Source organism: Rhinolophus sinicus, chromosome 16, assembly GCF_057876585.1.
Source record: "Rhinolophus sinicus isolate RSI-liver-muscle chromosome 16, RSI-T2T, whole genome shotgun sequence".
In the NCBI taxonomy this organism is placed as follows: Eukaryota; Metazoa; Chordata; class Mammalia; order Chiroptera; family Rhinolophidae; genus Rhinolophus; species Rhinolophus sinicus.
In genome coordinates, this window is record NC_142516.1 from 88,253,091 (window position 1) to 88,265,095 (window position 12,005).

At 51.2% G+C, this 12,005-nt stretch overlaps 1 protein-coding gene across 2 annotated transcripts in view; it reads left to right on the forward strand.

Moving 5' to 3' along the window:
• The first annotated feature begins 411 nt into the window (after nt 1–411).
• The window catches only part of LATS2 (large tumor suppressor kinase 2), an 81,655-nt gene continuing 70,061 nt past the window's right edge, over nt 412–12,005 (forward strand). For both annotated transcript variants that reach the window (XM_074330142.2, XM_074330143.2), the window contains exon 1: nt 412–649. The gene's annotated coding sequence lies outside the window, so the exon portion shown is untranslated. The remainder of the gene's footprint in view (nt 650–12,005) is intronic.

A 12,005-nucleotide genomic window follows, 5' to 3' on the forward strand; every position in this document is an offset into this window, starting at 1 on the left:
GGCAAATATCAGTATACTGTATGTACAGCACACAGCACTTCTACACACCACGTGCACAGCACTGGGTGTGAGTCACACCGATTCCATCTGGGTGTATCTGACATCCTTCTCTGACTTGATTCCATGGCCGGCCAGCTGTATGTCCGTCTCTGCCCTCACTTTTGGTGGCTGACACCGACTTGGTAACTTAAGGGTCCTCCAGGCCTGTTAACTTACTGTCTGCACCCAGGCTGGCGTGCTCGAGAAGAGATGGTTTTCGGGACAGCGAACAACTTGCAATGAGTGCTATGGGGACAGCGTGCAGCTGGGCGGTGACAGCGGCCCGGGCCGCAGGTGGCGGCGGGACCAGGAAGCGGCGGGAGGGGCGGGCCAAGCGCCGGGCGGGTCGGCGGCCGAGCGTGACGCGGCGGCGGTCACGTGACGCCCGTGGAATGCCAACAATGTAGCGAATGTCCCACTTGGGTCTGCGCGTCGGAGCGGCGGCGCGAGCGCCGGGGAAGATGGAGCCGCCGCCGTCCGCGCTGCCGCCCGGGATGCCCCAGTCCCCGCGGGGCCAGCAGCCGCTGCCACCACCAGCGCCCGGTCCCCCGGCGCGCGAGGCCCCGGAGCCGCGGGCCAGGGCGGCCCCGAGGCGGTAGACGGCGCCGAGGTGAGGAGGGCGGGTCGGGGACTGGCCGGGAAGTTCGTGCGCAGGGGCCCGCTCGCAGCCGCCGCGTCGGAGGCGTCGTGGTCGCGGTCCCGGGCCGTGAGTCGGTGACGGGTGGGGAGGTCGGGCGGGCGGCGCCGCTTTGTTGCGCGGGGCGGCGGCGGGCGGCTCCGGCGGGTGGGCAGGGGCGCCGCGGGCCCGGCCGGGCCGGGGGCGGGGATCTCGCGGGGCCCCGCCTCCCCCGGAGTCCCGGAGGGTCCCGCTCGGGGCCCCGCCGTCGCATGTCCCCTCTCTCCTCAGGGCTGTGCCGTCGCATGTCCCCCCTCAGGGCCCCGCCATCGTATGTCCCCTCTCTCCTCAGGGCCACGCCGTCGCATGTCCCCCCTCAGGGCCGCGCCGTCGCATGTCCCCCCCTCAGATCCGCGCCGTCGCTTGTCCCCCCCTCAGGGCCCCGCCATCGTATGTCCCCTCTCTCCTCAGGGCCGCGCCGTCGCATGTCCCCCCTCAGGGCCGCGCAGTCGCATGTCCCTGCCCCTGGTCGGCGCCGTCGAATGTCCCCCACTCAGGACCCCGCCGTCGCACAGCCCCTAGCCCCCAGTCGAGCCTTCGCGCGTGTTGTGGTTCTCACGACCTCACCCTCTCAGTCCCGGGACTCGGCGGGCTGCCTCTGCAGTGCTCGAACCTTCCGCGCTGCCCGCGAGGGCCTGTCCTGCCTGCTGGTCCCACGGGCCCTGGTGCTCACGCCTGCCAGCCGCGCTTCCAGCCCTTTTGCGGGTACACTTTATGTGCGGATTTGCTCATGTTGACACGATTGTAAGCGAGAACTTTGACATTTACGCATTCCTGCGGGGTAAGTGAGGTGTTCTAAATGTGCAGGTGACCTAGACCTAAGTGACAGCCGCCAGGCTCTTCGCAGACTGCCAGATACACGCACAATGTCGGGGAAGTTAGCCCACGCCTTACCCAGGAGCTTGAGTGTGCTGGAACGGGAGTGGGAAGTCACAGGACGTGCGTGACCTCGGTACAAGTGTCTTGTTAAAGTTTCACTCAGTAGCTGAGGGGCCCCCTTTGGTAATGGAGAAAGTAACTGGTGCTTGCTTATTCGGGAATTTGTACCAAGTAGACCTGGCTCCACACTGCAGTGGGACCTCACCTTGATCCCTGCATGATGGCTCACTGTTTTTGATGCCAAATTAGGAGACTAGGCTGCTTTGTATCGTGTACTTTTTTTTTCTTTAGCAAGAAAGATCCTTACCATCCTTATTGGTGTAATAAGGTAGTAACAGAAAAATCTTCCAAATAATGCAGAGACTGTTTAAGAAAGTCTGTTTTAAATTATAATTAACAAGACACTATGTTATTCAGCTTCTCATAAAATTTGGTCTCATTATCCAGGCGTATAGAATACATCAGCATTCCTTTGAAATTAAAATTGCTGAGTATTTAATCTTAAAATGTCAAGCAATTTAAAGTGGTATCTGAGTAGAAGACATCAAGCAAAATGATAATGGTGAGTTACTAGAATCAGAGCATTTAGAACTGGGAAGGATTCTTCCAGCTTCTCCATCCAGTTTGAAATAGTTTTCACCTAAGGGTAAGCTGGAACTGTACATACTTCTATTCTCAGCAAATCACAGGGCTGGTGGGAGGGACTTTCCTCTGGTGGGAGGGGACTGTTTTTACAATGAGATGTCTTGTTGTTTTAAATGCTGTGTTGTAAGTAGCCAGCCCTAGGCTCCTAGATCCCACTGTGTTCGTGGAGGTGGGGGAAGTGCTGATGCTGATAAATGCGCAGTAAACACACAGGCAGGATTTGGGGAAGCTTTGGGGGGTGTTCTGCTCTGTGCTGGAAAACCAGACATACACGGTTTTTGAAAAGCTGCTTTTATATTTTATTTCATGGTTATAATAATGTGAAACTTTGAAAAACTATTCCTTACGGACTTTTTAAAAACAGGCTTGAAAAACAGAAGATGAATTCTGTGAATTTATTTGGTCTTGACTGTAAATCTGCTCTAACGAGGAGCAAAATACCCTGAACACCAGAATGAAGTGACTGACTTCTAGCTCCAGAAGTTCTCTGAATCTCCTTTTTAAAAAGCCTTAGAGAAAAGCTTAGCTGTTTCACTCAACAGAACTGGGCCTCCCAATTGGCTCAGTCCTGGGGTTACCATTCCCACTGTGTGCTGGGTGCCTCTCTGAAGTGGGGCTGTGTTACGCAGAACACCTGTAAGTGGCTCCCTGCTCAGGCCCTGAGTTGCACTCCTAGTCAGCTTTAAGGGCAGTGTTATCTGATGGATAGGTTCATTCTGGAAGTATTATTAAAACGAGGTGATGTTGGAAATAATGGTTATCATGCTAAAGTTAGGATGGAAATTTGGCATTGCTTATTGCTTGCCATTCACTGAATGAAAACTTTATGTTGCATGCCGTCTACATCATGTTGACCTAACTGTGATAAGCAGCTTCTTTAATTAAATACTTTTTGTTTCTGTGCCAATGTTTGACATTCATGGGAATTTTTCTGGAGGAAAATGAAAAATCTCATATTTAGTAGTAGTGGTTTGTATGGACTGTTATGGCTGTTGCAGTACTGAGGCCCCTAGATTAGCTGGGATGGTAAGGGTCTTCTTAAACTGTAAGTCTGCTTTCGAATGCAGTGGGCCTCCATTTGGAGTAGCGGCCTCACCACCTCCAGGCGGTTACCTGGAGCAGGCATGCTAGGGACAGCCTGTTCCTTCAGTAATTAACTCCGCTCTGCCTCCTGAGTCTCACTCCAGTGTTTTTGTTACATGCACCCAGAGAGGACCTGCCCCTCCACAACACTGTCTGCCTGTTCATCCTGCCCCTCTAGGTTTGAGTCTTTTCACAGGAAGTTCCAGACTCCAAGAATAGTTTCACACTTCCTCCATCAAATCATATCCCTTAGCCTTTCCAACTTTGGTGGGACACTCCTTTCACTGGGAGGTTTTCTCCAAACAGGCACGAGCACTGGGATTCTTTGGATACCACGGATTTACCTCTGTGCGTAGCAGTGACGTCTCATGTGGACTAGGCATTCTGACTCCTGGATTGGGGTACACCCGGAACTTGGAGGGAAGGAGGTGGGGCAGAGGAGGCTGGGCTTTCTGAAAGATTGAAACCCCTGCTGGGGTATGAACTTGAATATAATCTCGTATAATCCCGCCCTATATCCTGTATCACAGAGCTATCATGTACCAAGCTAATAGAGAATATGCTGGTTTGCTTTTCCCCTAGATTGTAGTTGTTATTTAGGGGCGACACCTTGTTTCGCCTGGGTGAGACCATATAAGGTCCAGCTCAGTATTTGGCACACATGTGGCACTTCTAACCCCATTGAAACCTTGTGTCGACGCTGTTGATTGAAGAGTGTTCCTGGACCCCCAGAGGGAGGTAATCACTATGTTCTTGGACACCCTCATTCTGAGGAGTAGCCCCTGCCCTGTGGGTCCCTGGACAGCGCTGAGAGGCACGTCAGCCTGGCGGGCGGTTTGTGACTGTCACCCCGGCATCTGGCTGGAGGCCTGGCCCATCTGCCTGGTTTAGTTTCATCTTTGCTAGTTAATTATAGTAAGTATATGACTTAAATAATAACTGGAATTTTAGGTCCAAGAAATTCTGTTTTTAAAAATGCCATCATGTGTTATTAGTGGAGGTCCCATGAGACGTGGGTTTGGTGGGTTCTTTGGTTGGTGCTTGATGTGTGTTTGGCAGCCAGTCTAGGTTCATGAAACACTAGGAGAAATTAGAATAAAAATTCTTGAACATCTGATAGTGTTTTCCAGGATTGGATCGAGAATTGGAATTGGGTTTGGTACAGCCACATTAAGCGGTGCTTAAAAGATTGCTCTCACATTAAGTTATTACACGAGCCACCCATACTGAGTGTAGGATTTAGTACCTATCTCAGCTCCAGATTTGGAAATGAGCTGTTTTTGTTTTGCGAGTTATGTTAGTTTTAAAATTGCAGTGCCTTGTAGTTTCTTTTAAAGTATACTTAACTGATGAGGCCAAATAAACTTACAAAGCTAGATTTACTTTGCTTGTATCCCCATTTTTAAAGTTCACATCCATGAGACCTTACGTCTTATTTATAAAACTCATGATGAAAGAACATTTCTCATATGTTAACTTATTAAAATGATATAGTAGTGTCAGGATACCTCATTTCCAGCTGCAATCTTAATTTGACTGATGAGTATTCTCATGAAAAATTCTTTCAGAAGTTCATACTTTGACCATGAAATCTACTGTCTTTAAAGTAAAGCCTAAAATACAAGCTCTCAAGCTGAGAAAATACAGAGGGTGCCAAAAATATGTATATACACTTTAAGAAAGGAAAACTTTAAAAATTGTAACACTCAATATATACCCATAACAAAAGATGAATACAAGTCACATTTGACGTCTGCAATTACAAGAGGTGCTCAAAGTGGTTGCCATCAGCGTCCAGACACTTCTGATTACGGAGAACTACTGCTTGAGCAATGCTGACCAAAATGTGCACTTGTATACATTTTTTTGGCACCCCTGGTACTTTCATTCTTTATGAGACTGAAGGAAAGTTTGATCCTTTCCAGATTATTCAGGAAGAGCACAGTTTGCCCATAGGTGCTATTTTACATACTCACTTAAGACAGGGACAGTACCTCTGGTGATCCTAGGGCCAGTGCTTCCTGGGAGACTGGAGTGGGATGGAAGCAAGTGACCACTGTGTGAAGTGGCTTTGTGGGGACAGAGCCGGAACAGCAGTTTCCAGGCTCTCAGCCTCACGTGGAAAGGTGCTGGCTCGGGTAGTAGATGGCCATCAGCTGTAACCAGTTAGCCATTAGCCACTAATATAACTGCCGTGGCTACGCTAGGGGGTTGGCTGGTTGGCAGAGAAGCGGACTGCGGATTGTGGCTAGCAAGTGGGGTTAGCAAGCAGATTACATTGCAGATCGTGTGGACCCTACTTCGTGTGTCTCGCCTGGCCGCCAGCGAGACTGGGGTGCAGGAAGACCCCTCACTGGGGTACTGGCGGATGTTTGCTTTTGTGTCTCGACCAGCCGCCAGCAAGAATATAGTGGTATGACTCCCCTACCTATGGCTCCGTGGGTGTTCCTTTTAGGCCTCTGTCATGCGGGGCGGCCTGCAGGGTCTCTGGTCCCGCTCCCCACATAAGAACGCAGGATATGGTGAGGCCAAAAAGGAACACCCACGGAGCCATAGGTAGGGGAGTCATACCACTATAGTCTTGCTGGTAGCTGGGTTGGAGACACAAAAGCAGGAGCCACACCGTTCGCAACCCTCACTGTACCGCTAGCAGGCTCAGCCCCCATCTTCTTGCTAGCCCCCATTTTCTGCTAGTGTAGCCATAGCAGTTATATTAGTGGCCAATGGCTCACTGGTTACAGCTGACGGCCAACTAGCCACAGCTGATGGCCATCCAATCACAGTTGATGGCCATTTACTACCTGAGTGAGCACCTTTTCACGTGAGGCTGAGAGCCTGGAAACTGCTTTCTGGGGCTCAGTCCCCACACTCCACCCCTACAGGCTCTCGCCTCACAATCTACGCGACAAGCGTCTTCCGCGAGGGGCCCTGTGCGAGGAGCCTGTAGGTGAATGCAATATCCTGGACACAGCCAGGCTGTCTGGGCACAGCCAGGGTTTCTCAGGGCACCACCAGTGCTTCTGGGCACAGCTAGACTTCCTGGGCTTCTTAGGGTACCAGCAGTCTCCCCAGACACAGCCAGGGCTCTCAGGGCTCTGCCACTCTCTCTGGGCCTCTCAGGGTACCCTGCTGGAACAACAGCGGCTCACAGTCAAGGTGCTTACATATTCTCGCTGGTGGCCGGTCAAGACACAAAAGCAAATATCCCCCAGTTCCACTACATGGTGGTATGTTCCCAAACAGTCAAGCGGTCCATTAGGGATGGAAGGCAATTCCCCATAGTCCATAGTGATTCGCCAGGGCTGTCCTGGGGGTGAGGGATGACCTTGACCTCACCCTCATCTCCCAAGGAGGACTCAGCAAGCCTTTCCTCCTGGGTCAAGTCCTGCATCCAGGCTGCCTCAGCAAGCACTTCCCAGCCCACAGGGCCACAACCACCTTCGCTTTCTCGGGCCTTTGCTGGTTGGGGAACCGTCCACATCTTTCCAACCCTCCACAGGGTCCAGCTCTCCAGCAGCTGCTCCTCCTGGTCTTCCTGAGACTGAGTGTTCATACGCACAAACTGCTCCACTGCCCTTTGGAGAGCTTTGGCCGGCACCGTACCCTGCTCGCTGCGCCATTTGTCATGCAGGGTGTCAGGCGGGGTCTCAGCTCCCGCTCCCCACAGAAGAACACAGGATATGGTGAGGCCAAAAAGGAACACCCACGGAGCCATAGGTAGGGGAGTCACACCACTACAGTCTTGCTGGCGGCTGGGTTGGAGACACAAAAGCAGGAGCCACACCGTTCGCAACCCTCACTGCGCCGCTTGCAGGCTCAGCCAACATCTTCTTGCTAGCCCCCATTTTCTGCTAGTGTAGCCACAGCAGTTATATTAGTGGCCAATGGCTCACTGGTTACAGCTGACGGCCAACTAGCCACAGCTGATGGCCATCCAATCACAGTTGATGGCCATTTACTACCTGAGCCAGCATCTTTCCACGTGAGGGCGAGAGCCAGGAAACTGCACTCCTGGCTCTGTCCCCACAGCCTCACCACATCCTGCGTTCTTGTGTGGAGAGCGGGACCAGAGACCCCACATGACAGGCCTCTTTCTCCCTCCATACCAGGGAGCCCTCCTGGTGGTGGGTTTTGGGGTGTCACTGAATAATTCTTTCAACCTTTTTGTATGTTAGAAATTTTTCATAATAAACTGTTGAGGGGAATAAAGAAAAAAAGGAAAGCAGGACCTGTGGTCTGGAGTCTGTTTGCATGCATCCCCTTGGTATTTCTTAGCTCAGCATAGACGCAGACGTGAGAACAGGAAGACCTGCCTGGTGTCCATGGCCCTGGCGGCTTTATAACTGGAACATTTTGGGACACACAGGTGCTAAAAACTCACAATATCTCCGCGAGTGGGCCCTGAGGAAACCGCTCCCCACTGTGTGTCCCAGTGTCCTGGCAGGGAAGTGACAGTGCGCCTGCAGCTCAGGCTGCACTCTGCAAGGGGACTTTGCTCTGCGATCAGCACGCAGCCTCAAGGTCAAGTCTGTTTATTGTGTAGCTATGTTTATTTAGAAAGGGGCCTGTCGTGCGGGAGACCCTGCTCGCTGCGCCATTTGTCATGCGGGGTGGCCTGCGGGGTCTCTGCTCCCGCTCCCCACACTAGAACGCAGGATATGGTGAGGCCAAAAAGGAACACCCACGGAGCCATAGGCAGGGGAGTCATACCACTATATTCTCTCTGGCGGCACTATACTCTCACTGGAGGCTGGATCCACACTGTCCGCAAACCGCCATTCACACTTGCCAGCCCAGCCGCCATCTTCTTGCTAGCCCCCATTCTTTCTCTCTTCTCTCCTTTGCTAGCGTAGCCACAGCAGTTATATTGTGGCCAATGGCTCACTGGTTACAGCTGACGGCCAACTAGCCACAGCTGATGGCCATGCAATCACAGTTGATGGCCATTTACTACCTGAGCCAACACCTGTCTATGTGAGGCCGAGAGCCTGGAAACTACTTTCTGAGGCTCTGCCCCCACAGGGCCCGTTGTCCAAACACTAGGTAGCTAGATGGGAATAGTTAGGTGACCTTTTCCCCATTTTTGAATCAAGGTGAAATATACATGATGCTTATCTTTTAACCACTCACACATGTGCAATTCACGGGCCGACATACACTCATATTGTGCTGTCATCGGCACCACACGCTACACTCAGAACTCGCATCATCCTAGACACAAGCTCTGTACCCTGAAGCAGTGCTCCCCATGCCCCAGCACCTCCTGCTCTGCCTCTGCCTCTGCCTGCTCCAGCTGCCTCACGTAAGTGGTGTCTTGCTGAGCTCAATGTCCTCCAGGTCCCCCAAGTTGTAGCATCATGGTTCTGAGACTTTATAATAGTATCTGTAAGCTTCACTCAGGGACATTTCGCTGGGGCCTGAATCTTCAGGTTCGGAGAGAGCGCCCTGCCACCGCCCCGTGCCTGCACGTGCACAGCCTGCTGCTCTCCCGACGGCCTGCCTTACTCCTCCAGCTCTCCTGCCCTCGCCCTGCTTGCGGTTCCGGAGACTGACGAGGAGCAGGCACGTCAGCACCCCACACTGTCGGTGCTGCAGCCCAGAGGTGGCCGGGTGGCCGGGGGAACTCTCCTTGGTGGGGAATTCCAGGTGGGGAAGTGACTCTCCTGGGAGGGACATTTGTCTTGGCGCATAGAGTGGCCTTGCCAAGTTCCAGAGGTCAGGGTGAAGACAGTGCCTTGACTAGCCCAGGGTCGCCCAGATGGGAGCTGGTTCGGTCACCTGGGAGGCAGGTAGCTCAGTGAAGCTCAGGCCTGCTGGGAATGGAGCTCCTTCAGACTGCACTGCTTGTGACTTGAGCTTTCCTCTCTGTGCTTTTCTCTCTTTCAAGTTAAAAGAAGGTACTTGAACTTTTTAAGTGTGGTTATCAAGTAGTCACATAAGAGGGGTTACTTGGAGTGAGTGTGAAACCCTGTTTGTGCATTCATTTGGTGCCTTCCCACTGAGCACACCTGCATTTTGCCCCGGTCTTGTCTCCTGACGTGATTGAAGCCTTTGGTCTGATTCTGAGTCCTGAACTTACTAGGAATCCTAATCGTTGGCCAGTGTGCCGTGCGTTACAGATGGCAGTGGTCTCACACGCAGTGTCACCCTAGCACATAGTCAGAGCAAGGCTTGTTGGCAGGCAGGAAACGGAGGCTCGGAGAGGTGCAGTGCCAGCCGGGCCCCTCCCGCTGCTTCAGCTTTTGCACAGACACAGCCTTCCCAGCCTCGTTCTCGCCTCCCCACAGCTGCCTCCTCCCTCACACGGGCTGTACTCTCGACCGTCCCCACTGTCCAGGTGGCTGTCCTGGCTCTGAGAAGTCGCCACCATTGGCTCTGGTTCCTAAACCAGAGCCGTGGGCTCCATCTTGCAGCAGCCTGTCTAGTGCACGTGACCGGCTGCTGTGGGCCCTGCTCATAGGCACCACTGACTCCACCCTCTTCTCTGTCCTCCAGCTACTACTCTATTTCAGATCCCTTAATTCTTAGGGGAAACTTTTATTGTCACGTGTATTATACCGTATTTCACTGGTTAGTGACGGCTGCTCCTCTGATGGACGCCATTTGGGAGGGGCAGGAGTTGGCCTCCCCTCACCTGACCTCTCTGTCTCATGGCTGCGTAGGAAGGTCAAGCTGGGTAAATTTCTCACTGCTGCTGGCTCTCCATCTCTGTTGGGCCAAGGTGTGACTAACTCTTAAAAGCACTGGGGTTGCTGCATCTCACCCAGGTTTTCTCATCCAGCTGGAGTGCTGAGTTGTCCCTTCCAGGCCACCTTCCAGTGGCTTCCAGACTGAACTCCCTAAAGGGCACTGGCCATGTCACGCTAGGTCAGGGGTGTCCAAACTTTTTTCAGTGTTTTTCACCAAGGGCCGTATGCAGTAAAATACACAAACAGCCGAGCCACTCACTCAAGGTGAAGTACGTATTGCCTCACCTGGTTTATCTTTAATTTTTAATTTTTAATTTAATTTTTAATTTATTGGGGTGACAATTGTTAGTAAAATTACATAGATTTCAGGTGTACAATTCTGTATTACATCATCTATAAATCCCATTGTGTGTTCACCACCCAGAGTCAGTTCTCCTTCCATCACCATCTATTTGATCCCCCTTACCCTCATCTCCCACCCCCCAACCCCCTTACCCTCTGGTAACCTAAACTATTGTCTGTGTCTATGAGTTTTTGTTTCTCATTTGTTTGTCTTGTTCTTTAGTTGCTTTTGGTTTATATACCACATATCAGTGAAATCACATGGTTCTCTGCTTTTTCTGTCTGACTTATTTCGCTCAGCATTACACTCTCAAGATCCATCCATGTTGTCACAAATGTTTCTATATCATCTTTTCTTACCGCCGAATAGTATTCCATTGTGTATATATACCACAACTTCTTTATCCATTCATCTATTGAAGGACATTTTGGTTGTTTCCATGTCTTGGCCACTGTAAACAAAGCTGCAATGAACATTGGAGCACACGTGTCTTTATGGATAAATGTTTTCAGATATTTTGGGTAGATGCCCAGGAGAGGGATTGCTGGGTCACATGGCAATTCTATTCGTAATTTTTTGAGGAACCTCCACACTGCCTTCCATAGCGGCTGCACCAGTCTGCATTCCCACCAACAGTGTATGAGGGTTCCTTTTTCTCCACAGCCTCTCCAACACTTGTTACTATTTGTCTTGTTGATGACAGCCATTCTCACTGGAGTGAGGTGATATCTCATTGTGGTTTTGATTTGCATTTCTCTGATGATTAGTGATGTTGAGCATTTTTTCATATGTCTATTTGCCATTTGTATGTCCTCTTTGGAGAAATGTCTCTTCAGGTCCTCTGCCCATTTTTCAATTGGGTTGTTTGTTTTTTTGTTGTTGTGTTGCATGAGTTCCTTGTATATTCTGGATACTAGCCCCTTATGGGAGGCACTGTTTGCAAAAATCTTCTCCCATTCAGTTGGTTGCCTCTTTATTTTGTTGATGGTTTCTTTTGCTGTGCAAAAGCTTTTAAGTTTCAGATGGTCCCATTCGTTTATTTTAGCTTTTACTTCCATTGCCTTTGGAGTCAAATTCATAAAACGCTCTTTGAACCCGAGGTCCGTAAGTTTAGTACCAATGTTTTCTTCTACGCAGGTTATCATTTCAGGTCTTATGCTTAAGTCTTTGATCCATTTTGAATTAACTTTGGTACACAGTGACAGATAGCAGTCCAGTTTCATTCTTTTGCACGTGGCTATCCAATTCTCCCAGCACCACTTATTGAAGAGGCTGTCTTTGCTCCATTGTATGTTTTTAGCTTCTTTGTCAAAAATTATCTGTCCATATTTATGTGACCTGGTTTATTTAAGTAAACTAAATATATTTTTGGAATTTGCTGCAGGCCAATTAACAATGGATCATGGGCCGCAGTTGGCCCACGGGCCGCAGTTTGGACACCCCTGCTCTAGGTCAGCTGCGTACTGCGGCTCCTCATCCTCTTCACTGAGTCAGACAGGCAGGGGGGCCTTGGAGGGTCTTCCCAATCCCGGGCCTGTGAGCCTCTGGGTGTCACCCCTGCCCTCCAAGAAGAGCCTGCGGGTGGGTGGGCCCGCAGCCTCCCCATCTGCTCCTGCACATGCTGCTCCCTCTGCCTGGAAACCCATCCCTC